Genomic DNA, 13,971 nt, shown 5'->3' on the forward strand with positions numbered 1-13,971 from the left:
AAATAGACATTTTCAACTATATAAAGCATAAGAGAAGTCAGCCATTGTATTATAACCCATTATTCATTTTTTTAACTAATGTTTGAGGACTTTCTCTATACTAGTATTTCAAGGCTTCCAAATGTTCCATGGTTAAAATATGAAGTCTAATTCTAGATTTCTAATGCTCTCTGGATATAGCTACTCAAAACATAGGTTACTTCTATATCAGCCTATATCTACTGCAGTCTCCTTTGATGTCCATTACTTTCCACGTCTGAGCAATTTTTCCTGTCGTCCCCTGCATATAGTAGTCTTACACCATCCTTCCAACCACCAGATATGTTCATTCTACTCCTTATTTCTCACTGCAAAATTCACTTAGTTGTGAGATATTATTCAGTCAACACAAGCCAGGCACTGATCCATACACTTAATTTTAAGACTATGTTTGTTTTCTCAATGTAAGTTCACACTTATTTTATACATGAGTGTGTCTATATGTCATTTTCTTGGATGACAAAAGAACACGGGTTAATGTCCAAATACATGAAAGAGCTATAAGCAAAGTTCATCACTGCTGTTTTTTTTATTAATAGCTATATTGTAAAGCGTAACTCTCTAATAATCTAATCTCTAACCCTATTATGTTGGAGAAGTGTCATGCTGTGAAATATTGCCCAGAATGAGTCCCTTCTGCCAAATGTAAGCCAGAACTGTTCACATATTTGTATAATACTGAGAGGCAGTAATGAGAGTAATATAACAGGAAGATCTAAATTAGAACACATATTTTTTCATGACAATAGAAATGCAAATATGATACTAATTAATTAATATGCTAATATCTGTTCTCTATTTATGGATATTAACTCAAGTCATCTTGGATTAATACCTAAGCAATATCTTTACATTCTGTTCTCCAATGAATAAGTACGATTCCTGAAGGTAGGAACAAAGACTAACCTATATTCTATAACTTTTTCATAGAATATGTGCTGTTCAATAAAGATGTGATTATATTAATATAACTGTGGTATTGCTTAAATCTATTAAAATCTCAGACTTTATTATCAGGTGCTATGTTAGTTGAGGAAAATAAGGCTGGAAAAACACCTTTGACTTTTTCTAGGCATAAGGGTTATCAGGTAACTTTACAGTTACTTGTGAATCTAGTCATTAATTCATTTAGATTACCCACTTACATAATGTCAGAAAACTGAGTTTCTAAAGGTAGTATACGAAGAGCTTTGTTGTCCTATTCTTTCTACTTGCGTGTGTGTGTGTGTGAGAAATTATCTACAATAAAATTTTAAAATGAAAAAGAAGGAAATGCCAATCTTCTGTTATAGAGAAATAGATACGTCTTAAAAAAAAAAACTTGACACAATATAGATTTAATTGTCATAGAAAAAAGCTAATATTTATAATCTAGGGATGCTATCTGATTTTCATTCTGTCAAACTTTTTCACACAAGGATATACCAGCATCTCCCTTGAAAATATGTAGAAATATATTTTTTACTGTGGCTGATAGAGTACAATTAGAATACATATTGTCCTGGTAATTCCTAAATAGAAATCTGATATGAGCTCCAAGGGATATTAAGAAAACAACTCCCTGGTAGTAGAATTCTGTGCCAGGTTACCAGAGAAGGTAGCAAGGATGCAAAGGCGGTAAAGAAAAAATACTTCCTGGCAAGCCATTTACCAAAGCGAAGAAATCTTAGGATTCCATTTTTTTTTTTTTATGTTACTTGTAACACAACACCACCATAGTGTTTTTCAAGGCAAAAACAACTGGACTAACAACAAAGCAAAATATACTATTAGAGCATGACAACCAATTTAACTAGGAGGGGAAATCCTCTTCTGTTTGGAGGAATTCTAATTTTCTCATATTAAATAGCTACTATCTACTCTGATGAAGAATTCAATTTCAAGCACAAGAGGAATAAAACATCAGTCTTAATAATAGATTTCAATCTGGAATGGAAGACAAACAATAGGTGCATGTATTAAAATATGTTAATTTTACTGTTCACATAATATCATGTTTTTAATGTACTTTGACAAACTGGAAACAATCAACATTAACAGAAAATAAATGTCACTAGTCTATGCGTCCAGTTGTTAATTCACAAGCAGATTATTGTGTTTATTGTCATGCATGCATTTATAATGAAATAGCAGCAAAGTAAATAAATCTTAAAAAAGTAAAGAGTGGCTGCTTCCCACTAGCTATCTACCTTACATTTGGTAGTGTATATATGTCCATTCCTCTCTCGCTTTGTCACAGCTCACCCTTCCCCCCCATATCCTCAATTCCGTTCTCCAGTAGGTCTGTGTCTTTATTCCTGTCTTACCCCTAGGTTCTTCATGACATTTTTTTCTTAAATTCCATATATATGTGTTAGCATACAGTATTTATCTTTCTCTTTATGACTTACTTCACTCTGTATGACAGACTCTAGGTCTATCCACCTCATTACAAATAACTCAATTTCGTTTCTTTTTATGGCTGAGTAATATTCCATTGTATGTATGTGCCACATAAGTCAGAAAAAGAAAAACAAATACCATATGCTAACACATATATATGGAATCCAAAAAAAAAAAAAAAAGGTTATGAAGAACGTAGGGGCAGGACAGGAATAAAGATGCAGATGTAGAGAATGGACTTGAGGACATAGGGAGGGGGAAGGGTAAGCTGGGACGAAGTGAGAGAGTGGCATAGACATATATACTACCAAATGTAGGAAGCAGCTTCATAGCACAGGGAGATCAGCTCGGTACTTTGTGACCACCTAGCGGGGTGCGATAGGGAGGGTGGGAGAGAGATGCAAGAGGGGGGAGATATGGGGATATATGTATAGCTGATTCACTTTGTTATAAAGCAGAAACTAACACACCATTGTAAAGCAATTATACTCCAATAAAGATGTTAAAAAAAAATTCAAAAAAAAAAGAAAAAAGTAAAGAGTGGGCGCTATAGTTGAATTTATCAGCACTCCAGAACCTAAAAGAAATAAATGGGAAAAAACAAGAAATCCATTTTATGTATATTCAATTACTAGCACAAAAGAGTTCAACTGAATATGTGGGAAAGTTGCCAGAGCCCTGGGAAAATGTATTCCTTTTAACCTGTCAATAGGAAACGCCATCAGCTTGATAGAATGACACTGATAACTCCATTCACAAGGAATGGTCAATGTAAAATATGATTTTCTTAATATAAAGGGACATAATACTGATAATTAAATAAATTTTTAATAATGAAAATGTCACAGATATATAACTGCTATGAATCATTCATACTTGACTTGAAGTAAAAGGTGAAAAATGGTAGACTCATTTACAGAATTTCCTTTGCCTATTTTGGAAGCATTTTATCAATTTGATTTAAGCTGTAACCACAGTAATTTTATTCTGTCCTTAAATGCTACAGAAATTGAATAAATGACAGTCATGATCAAATGATGAGCCAGCAAGAATAAAACCAATTTTTAGAGTACACTTCTCACTAACTGAGCATCATTCCCAGAGATGCCATGGGTATTACTTAGTAACAATAGTTCCTGAAGCACTTCATCTTATTTCCATTTTTCATTTATTCAACCAACCAATATTAACTACTTATTTACTAGATGCCAGACAACAGTTAGGTTCTATATATAAAATAATCTATTCAATAATTTATTCTTTAGACAGTTCAATCATTTAAAGTGGGTGTTGAAAGTAGTTATGAGTATTTGGGGGAGGAGCAGAGATTTCGTTATTGTTTCTTAGTAATTATGAATAAGATTGTTTTTAAAATATAATTCTATCAATACTGATATAGCAACACAATTCATCTGTTATTCATCTATTATTCATTTATGCTTGTTAGTGCTTAGATTTTTAAATGTTTCTTAACTGAATATTTTGTAAAGAAGGGACATGTATTACAACAGGAAGTTCTAAACATGAGCACAATCCTCTGCATAGAGGCACTGTTAAATCCTTTGTCAACAAAAATAACATTTTAAGTAAATCTAACACAGCAACTTCAGGTTTCCAGAGCTGTGAAGTACTATGCAATTTGCTATAACTTGGGAGAAGAAGCCATTTTGGTTGATTTACATCATCCTTCTCCTGAAGGGAAAGGGGGATAAATCCTACTCTGCTGCTTCCTGACTCTATGACTTTTAGTTTCTTAATGACTCAATTTCCTAAATTAAAGTAGAATTTTTTTCATCACGAAAAATTAGAGGACTAAAGTAAAAACAGCTGACCCATAGATAGTATTCAATATATTGTAGGGTTTTTTCTCTCCCATTTTCACAACTGCCCCAATTTGTAATGCCTTGAAAACCTTCACATTCCCTAGCAATGGGTAGCAAAAGGAAAGAATATCTGCTTTAGTGTAGATTTGGCCCTCTTGGAATTGCTGCATTCTCTACATACAGTCAGTAAATGGAGTGTGATGTAAGGCTTAGGCGGACGCCATAAGGAGAAGCCACTGGAGTAGAATTCTGATAGTTTTAAATGCTGCATCTAAAATAGTTTCATGTACTTAATAGCTTTCCACCCCTCCCCTACCAACTATATTTCAGAGAAGAGAAACTTATCAACTCCCTGCCATTTCCCTTCTTGCTTCTCTATCCATATTTTCTTTCAATTCAGCTAGGAATAGGTGTTTCTCCTCAAATTAAAGTCTTCATACCTTCTCCCTAAATAATACCAATCATCCTATAGTCTTCAAAACCACGTCTTTGCTAATGACCCCTTAACTTGTATCTCTACCTTGAATATCCATTCTGACCTACAAAATCAAATAGCCAACCACTTTGTGTTGTGAATTCTCTCTGCCCCATCTTCCTTGGTCACTTTTCAGTTGGCCCTTCTCTAAGACATGGATTATAGCTCTCCTTTCCCCCCAACCTTCCACACAATCATGGATATACCATTGTAAGTAACACTTTATCACAACCACAAATAACCTAAAATGCATTTCTCTGTGCTCAAATCTGAGGGCTGACTTGACCTATCTATGGTCAGCCCAAACTCCTGGGCCTCAGCATTAGACAGAGCTCTGGGATCTTACTTGCTCAAATACATGCCTCTTCTGGAACTTCTTAAGTGCACCCTCTTTGTAGCAGGCACCTATTAACTAGGAGAGTATTAAGATTCTTCCTAGTTTAGCACATGGTTGCTTAATCAGGAGTGAGAGAATCCACATGTTTGGAGAAGATCTGATTCCTACCTATTAGGCACTCTGAAGGTACTAAAGTATCCAGGAAAAAAAGCTGAGTTGATCTCATGTCTGCTTGATGTACATTTTAATACTGTTCCTCTTCCCTACTTCTACCCAAACTATCTGCGTAAGACTTCTAATGAAGAGACGTGAGGATATCAAACTTTCTCAGATACTACGCTAAGCTTTTGAAATGAAGTTATTTTTTTAAAGTGGAAGTTAATTCTAAGTTAGCTTATGCTTTTTGCCCCTAGAGTAGGATAAGTGTGCAATTGATTTTAATTTAATATTCATGGTGTATTATAACTGCCAGAGAATATAAGAATTTTTCTAAAGAAAGAAAGCTCAGACTGGACCTAAACGTACCCTTAGAATTATCATCAGAGTTGCAAGGACATTCTGAAACACTAAAGAGCATGTATATAGGAAGTAACTGATTAAACATAGTTTTAAAAGGCAGTGCCCACACCAAACATTCAAAAGCAGTTGTATGCTATGGAGACCTCAAACAGAGCGTCTTCACTACGTCATGATCTACTTGGTACAAAAGTAATGCTGCAGTATCTCCTCATACAGATTTTCACCTGGAACATTACCACCCAGATGTTGGCTGACCCTTCCCAGTTCAAACATCACTTCCTCGGAGGGAACCTCCCTAACCACTTATTTAAGCATATACCCCCCTCCCTCTTATAGCATTTATCACTATATGAAATTACCGTTTATTCATTTGTGCTTTTTTCTCCCTCCACCATAGGAGCACACTCAAATATAAGCTCCACAAGAACATGGACATTGTCTACATTCATCACTAGAGCAATGACAACCATTCCCCGCATATATGTATGTCTTACACTTACCTACAGCACTGTGTGACACAGAACTACTTGACTCTTTCTAAAAGTCAGCGTCCTCACCTACAGAGTGAGTTTAAATCTTAATCTACAAGATTGTTGTAAAAGTAAAATGTGTGACAGTATTTTATACATGGAAAAATCATTTACATATAAATTCAAACTGCAAATGCACATTGATCCTATAGTGATATATAAAATGAACATTTAACAGGCGTTACGGTTACTAAGTGGTACCTAGAACCAGTGTGAAACTGTCTGATTAACGCCTCTGAGTCCTTGGCTCACAAGGTACAATTTAAGGGCTATATTATGAACTACAGAGGTTTTTCTTTGTTTTATTTTCCCCATAAGTGTTGTCCCATGTCTCAAGTTCTCCTCCATTTATTTCCATTAATCTGCTAACTCACATACTGCTGTTAAATAAATGATGAATTAGTGTTGCATCTCGCTGTGGCAAATTCTATTAGCTCATTGTATAGAAACGGTTTAACACTTAAAATGACACTTCTTCTTCAAGCAGGTCTAATACTTTTAAATCAATTTGCAAAAGGGCTAGTACTTTGATGCCAACTTTATTTCATTTTATTTTTAACCTAAAAATTTCGAGAGAAAACAAAAAAAAAAAAAATATGATAGCATTTTCCCTTTGATCCTCACATTGACGGCAACATCATTTTTCTCAATAATAAAATAAGTTGGTCGAGGTCATTAAAAGGCAAGTAAGAAGAACATAAGAGACGCAAATGAATAAGTTTATGATGGCGTATTTTGCTCTTAAAAAGTGAGTTTTAGTCCAAAGATCCCAAGCATGTTTTGCAAACAGAGATTAAAAGGCGTCAAAGGGATATATGAAGACAGAGATTTTAGGCCATACTTAAGTGGTTTAGCTGAATAAACAAATCACAAATGTGAAGGAGTTTATCAGGTGTATCACAGAGGATTTGTCAGTAGTTTTTCAGATCAGGACCCATTCAATCTTGCACAAATGTCACCTGCCCCAGAAGCCTTGCCTGACCTCTCTAAGCAAGATAAAGCACTTTTTCCTCATTCGTGTGAACATGAAAATCTCTCACCTTTCTAAAAAAATTTTCTTAAAACATTTCTTTCTCCCACTGCACTGAGAACTCCTGGAAGGCAGGAAGTTTATATTTTTAGGTGGAATGGTTATTGAATGACTAAAGTTTTCATAATATACATATATTTTGTTATGTTAAACAGAACTGGCTTTAGCGCCTATACAAATATGTGGGTCATTTTTCCTTACTACTTCATGTACCCCTGGGCTTTATTTTCTGAGGCCTTATGTTTGCTTGTAGACATTTTTTCTCTTCTATCTCTACTGTTATATGTACATGTAGCAACATTAATTACTCTTATGTCTAGTTTAATATGCACATGGAAACCACATAGGTTCCTCCTGGATGAAAATAAGACTATGTAGTCAATTCCTAAGCATCTGCCTGACTATGACTCTTGGGGAAGGACTTTGTCACATCTATCTGGGATTCTTCTGGCCTTCCTTACCTTCCTTCCTTACCATTTTTGACATATCTCAGATGGAATTCATTCACTCTTTAATTGAATTCTTATTATGTTTAGACTTATTTCAGAGATTAGGAAGCTGGACCACACAAAGGGTTAACTAATTTGCCTAGGCCTACACAGCTACTACTAGCAAAGCAGAGACCAGCCTCCGCTCTGCCTGACTCCCAACCTAGTGTGCTTCTCATTACCGCTCTGTGGATGAAAGTTGTCTTTCTGTCTTACTACTTATCCAACATTTTACTTGACATATTTTTTTAAACGCTTTTTGTGACTCTTTAAAATACTTTATATTGGAACTTCTAGACACATACACATGGACAATGCGCTTGTCCTAACATTAATACTAAGGGATACAATTTCCCAAATTGTCAAAAGAATTATACATGCCCCCACACTCATGCATCTAAAGAAGAACGAATACCAACCAAGATATCTGTTAAAATACCGTAAAGATATCTTTAAGTACTTCATGGATTTACAGGCTGGAATCAAATTGTAAAACCCGAAACAAGAGCTTGCTAAATACTCTGTCACCTATTAGAAGGCCACTAAATAGGAATTCATTTATTCAACAAATAATTCTGGAGGCCATGTATGTATCAGGTGTTATTCTAGGCACTGGATTCAATAGTGAAAAAGACAGGGGAATCTGTGTTCTCATGGGCTATACATGTGTTTTATGCATTAGCTATAGTGGTTCTCATTCTGATCTTTAAATAAACCAAGGTCTTTCCTACCACTAAGTCTTCACACATGCTTTTGCCCTCCGCCTGGCATATTCTGCCATACCACCTGCTCAAGCAACCACAAAACCCATTATACCTGGCTAGCTCTTATTTGTCTCTCGATTCTCATAAACACCATTTTCCCTCTCAAATAATACATTTTTTCCTCATCAGAATCACATTTTTTTTTCAACCAAATGTTGAACCAGCACTATCTAGAATTATGGTTCCCTTTCCCCCAAGATCAACCACAGAGAAACAAAAGAGAAGAAATACCAGAGAAAGAAAATGTATGAGAAATCCATGGGTTGATGGGAGGATTTTGTGCTGGTATGATTTTGACTTGGGGCAGAAGGCAGCCAGGACAGTTGCAGGAGCTTAAGTTGGAAAGAACTTTTAGAGTTTTTTTTTTTCTTATCCCTGCAATTTCCTTAAAACAAAGAATGCTTGTCTCCTAATAGTCAAAGACTCAGAACTTTTGCCCAAGCATTTTTTTTTTTTTTTCTTTTTGCAGTATGCGGGCCTCTCACTGTTGTGGCCTCTCACGTTGCAGAGCACAGGCTCCGGACGCGCAGGCTCAGCGGCCATGGCTCACGGGCCCAACCGCTCTGCGGCATGTGGGATCTTCCCGGTCCGGGGCACGATCCCGTGTCCCCTGCATCGGCAGGCGGACTCTCAACCACTGCGCCACCAGGGAAGCCCTCCCCAAGCATTGTTACAAGTAAATCAGTACTGTGCAAATGTCCTTTGTCCTTTCACAGTTCCTTGAGGAACTGTGAAAAAAATAAAGATATATTTCCTGGAAGCAAAGGGAGATGAGTAATCAGTATTTACTGAGCATATTTTCCATGCCAAATTACAAAGTGCTATGTTGTCTTTATCTTCTTCAGTCTATTCTCTTCCCTTGAGTGGAAGCCTGAGTAATCACCATTTTAGAGATGAGTAAACTGAGACTCGTTAATTACTTAACCATATCACTGTGTTACAAGGATCTAAAGAGAATATAAACCTATTTATATATAATTGCAAGGCACAAGCCTTTTCAAATACACCAAAATTCTGTTAAGGTATTCAAAGTCATAGTACAACACATAATACCATCGATTGTGCGGTGTTCTAAAAGTATTGTAAGTAAATATCCCATAAGCAAATAAAATTTTTTGTCATAGATTTGTTTTTATTTTTATATTTGACATTGTTCATGAAAATTCTATCATCAATAGACATCACTAGTCAGATCCTCTAGCAGCAGAATGTAGGTGATAGAGCCAGACACTCACTTAATTTAGACCTAAAAACTTGTTCTGAAAAAAAAAAAAAAAAACTTGCTCTGACTTGAATCAAGTTGGAAAAGAAATTATTTCTCTATATCCAGGAAAAAGGGATCTATTTCAACTACCTTGTGTTTTTTAATAGGGATCTAGCTCTTTGTTATATTGTTTTTTAATAGCACCTAGCAAAAATACTATAGGCACCACTCAAAACATGCCTGGGAAGTATAACTATCCACGTGACTTAGAGTTTTATTAGAAATGCAAATTAATATACACAAAAGCTAAGAGAAACCAAGATTACCCACAGAAGAAAATCTCTTTGTTTACCAGGGCTACCTCATGTTTACATACTTTTTTCCTGTCTTGACAAAGTGTTAAATATTAAAGAAAATGACTAAATACGGGTGAACTTAAAAAAGGTTGCTGGATGCAAACATAGTGATTTATTAGGTGACAACACATGCAGAGTAAGACTTCTCTGAAAAACATTTATAATAGTGATAACACTAAATATTGTAAGAACTGCACACATCCATTTGCTAGAAATGCAGGTACCCTTTTGCTACTTTCCCTTCTCCAGTCTTTCATTCTTCCAGAATGGCATTGTACACTACAATGTGTTGAAGACACAAAACCTTGGTGATTTGATTTAGTCATTAGCAAATGAGCAATTGTCCATTGCCGTGGTCCTGTCATTTCAGATGTCTAGATTTGACTAACAAATCAAATTTTCATTTCATATTGAAAGTGAAAAGAGGAATCAGTGTTCCTCTCACACCATCCTAAGGTATTTAGTCACTTATTCATTTTTAGAAGAAAAATTCATTTGTAATTGTTAAGACTACCATTCAATTCTATTCACTGCCACCATTTTACGTGATGATAAGTCACTTGATCCTGACTCAAAATCCTCAATTAATTTCAATAGCAATTCGGTGTACATATTTAATACCAAGATCAAGGGGGATGGATTATGTTCCCATTTCACAGCGTCTTCTGCTATCCTAGGAATCATTTCCCCTGCAGACACCACCTAGTTAGACTGAAACAATTGTTGTGAAGGGTTGCTTTGTGTCACATTCATTTTTAACTAGTAATCAGAAAAACCTAATTAGATGTTCTATTTTCTTATTCCTCAATTTTTGAAAGTAGAGGCTTAAAAAGAATTCCTCCTCACTTGTTTCAATTATCAAGTTTTGTTTTAGTGAAGATATAAAATTTGGGTGTTGATTTCCCTGACATCTCAAACCAAAATTTTTAGGTGAAAAAAAAAAGCTATTAGAAACTTAGTTATTTGTAATAAAATTATGCTAGCTCTACTTGACTACAGCTAAAGCTTTAGAACTAAAGCTTTGAAATCTGTCACATGTCTTAAAAATAAAATTGCTTGAGTAGCTGAGGAGAACTGTATTAAAATGCAAATTTCCAGCTGTTAATATTTCTTCAAAAACCAATAATCCCTCAAGGCCACCAATGTGTCATAATACTTAATGGAAAAATATCCCTCAGGCAGAATGGCCTTTCTAAGTTGACTTTTGATTAAACTTAAAATATTATATGGTAAAAATAATTAAAATAAAAAAGGAACGTAAATATAGGACTCAAATGAAAAGTCATCCAACATGCAATGAAATGGGATGGGGAGACCCATCTTATGTCACTAATTTATGAGAAATACACCGTTTGAAAATTACCCATAATAATTGGTAACATAAAGTATATGCCTCTTCCAAAACCATTCAACAATTACATATTTGTGTTGGTTTAGTGTATGAAAGGATATTCCATTTTGGAACTGGTAATAGAATTATTTTTGGTAACATATACTCATTGGACAGAATGACAGAAACTAGACATAAGAATTAAATAGCTATATTTTTTATACAAGACTTCCATAGGTATTAGAATACAGAATAGTGGAGTTTTGTGAAGAGTTTATCTATTGTGTGATATTTATGGAATTTATAAGAAATGAGACCCAATTATTTTAATATTTTATGAAAATTTTTGAATGTTCAGAGAAATTGAAAGAATTATACATTGTACATCTATATATCTCCTACCTAGATTCTACAAATAACTTTTTTTTTTACTTGCTTGGTTACATGTGTAAGCATTTGTACATTATAATGAGTAAGATTCTTACTCCAGAATGATTGATCCTGCATTGGTAAGGGTCTAGCCAATTCACTGGTTAATTAACTGAGTGGTTAAAAATTGAAAGATTCTCCTTGACATAGAATTTTCTAAAATTCACATTTTAAGTAGCTATATTAGAGCAATATCAATATATGGTTAGGGTAATTCAGTCAAATCTCTGATCCAAATGTGTCTGTGAATCTATTAAAAATAATAACCCACATAGAGCAAATAGATGAATCACATTACTTAAAACACCTTTAAATTTCTCCTAAACAAAGAAAACCCTTGATCTAGTGTAGTTTTTTAATGTTATTTGTAGAATCTAGGTAGGAGATATATAGATGTACAATGTATAATTCTTTGAGAAATTAAGTAGTCCAATTCACTGATCTTCAATCCACCATAGGTAAATACCTCTAAATTTCTTCCTGTCATCCAAAGTGCTTTCTGTCACATCAACTGTCATTACTTTGCTCCAAGGTGTTATTTGCCTACCAACTAATGGCAACAAAGGGAACTAGTCATGAATTGCGTGTGTTCATCAATGAAAACACACATCCACTATGTGCTAGACAACCTCACAGGTGCAGCTGAATATAAGTGCTCCCCGGTTGCAGATAAATGACAAGGAGCATGTAACAAGTAATGTTTTAGATCTGAAAAATTCTGATTAATAAGGCACAAATGGTGTTTACAGTTAAAAAAAAACTGTAAAAGATCTAAAACTTTCCATTTTATTTAATTAATATTAAACTTGGTCAAATAAACAAGTTTTTATATGGCACCTCAGATTTACTTAATGCTACATAGAGTGATCTTTAAGACCTGCTCTTCTAACTATTGATACCCCAACTACTTTTTTTTTAACAAAGTTATAGTTGTGTATACCTTACACATTAAAAAAAAAATTAATGACAAATAAACTGAGAACAAATCAGAAACCATACCACTTTTGATATTTATATGTCTAATAAATGGGTCTTTAAAAAATAAACTAGGATTAATATTTGAAAGATTCTTAGTTTACCAAGATCACTTGAAGAAAATAATAAATAAAATAATTTACTTTAGAATAACCCCCAATTCCTAAGATGAAAATCTTGTGAATATAACAGCTGTGCTTTCTCGTGACTTTCCAGCATGAAAACAATATTGATATTTAAATGAATCAAAATAGAAATAAGTGCTTATGCAGGAAATCACAGCATAAATAACACTATATACTCTATCTCCTTAAGTAAACTATATTCTAATTAATTAATAAAGCCCATTGAGCTACTTCCAATCCTCCAAACTATTGTGAATAGTTCCAGGGAGTTGGGAGAATTAATTGTTATCCAAATATTCCATGTCTCTGACCATGAACTCATCACTACTTCCAGTAAATTTGAAAGAGATGTTCCGACACTTATCTTCTTCCCCTCAATCTTCTATTAAATATACTGCTGAAACAATTTTCCCATTCCTGATTCATTTCAAGAATGAAAAGAAACCTTGAAACAATCCCCAAAAACAAATTCACTTTTCATGGGTTTGGAGCAGGCCCTATTCTAAGAGAGAATACATCACATTCTGATTGTACATCATATTCCCTTATCTCTTCTGATACACAGTATGAGGTAGCAACAACCTTATATTCCCAATTTTTCTTTTCTACTTATCCAATTCATGGAGAAAACTATATGTATATATAATATATACTCAGTATGTATTCTTATATAAATATTATACATATATATTTAACTGTGAAAAATGATAATCTACTCAACAAATGGAGTTGAAAAAATTGGATGCCCCCCCAAAAAAAGAAAAATGAACCTCAAACATTATCTTAGCCCATATGCAAAAGTTGATTTGGAATATATCATCAAATTTATTTGATGATAATACATCATCAAATTTATATCATAAATTTAAAAATGAAAACTGAATCTTAGACTCATTAAGATTTGTGTTCTAAGTCCCTTCTCCTTCAACCTGGGTAGGCTTGTGACTGCTTGACCCATAGATGTTGCTGAAAGGTTTATTCATGACTTCTGAGAACAGGTCATAAAAAGTGCAGCAGCTTCTGCTTTGATCACTAATTGAAACTCCAAGCCATTATATAAGAAACTCAACTACTTTGTGGCCATCATACTGTAAGGAAGCCAAAGCCACATGGAGAGGTAGTGTATTATAGTCCAAGTTGAGCCCAGTCTTTGAAATATCTCAGG

The 13,971-nt window shown here is 34.3% G+C and overlaps 1 protein-coding gene across 5 annotated transcripts in view; it reads right to left on the bottom strand.

Moving 5' to 3' along the window:
• The window catches only part of LOC307191209 (uncharacterized protein), a 773,147-nt gene that overhangs the window by 672,712 nt on the left and 86,464 nt on the right, over positions 1-13,971 (bottom strand). The window lies entirely within an intron of this gene.

Source organism: Stenella coeruleoalba, assembly GCF_951394435.1.
Source record: "Stenella coeruleoalba genome assembly, chromosome: 9".
In the NCBI taxonomy this organism is placed as follows: domain Eukaryota; kingdom Metazoa; phylum Chordata; class Mammalia; order Artiodactyla; family Delphinidae; genus Stenella; species Stenella coeruleoalba.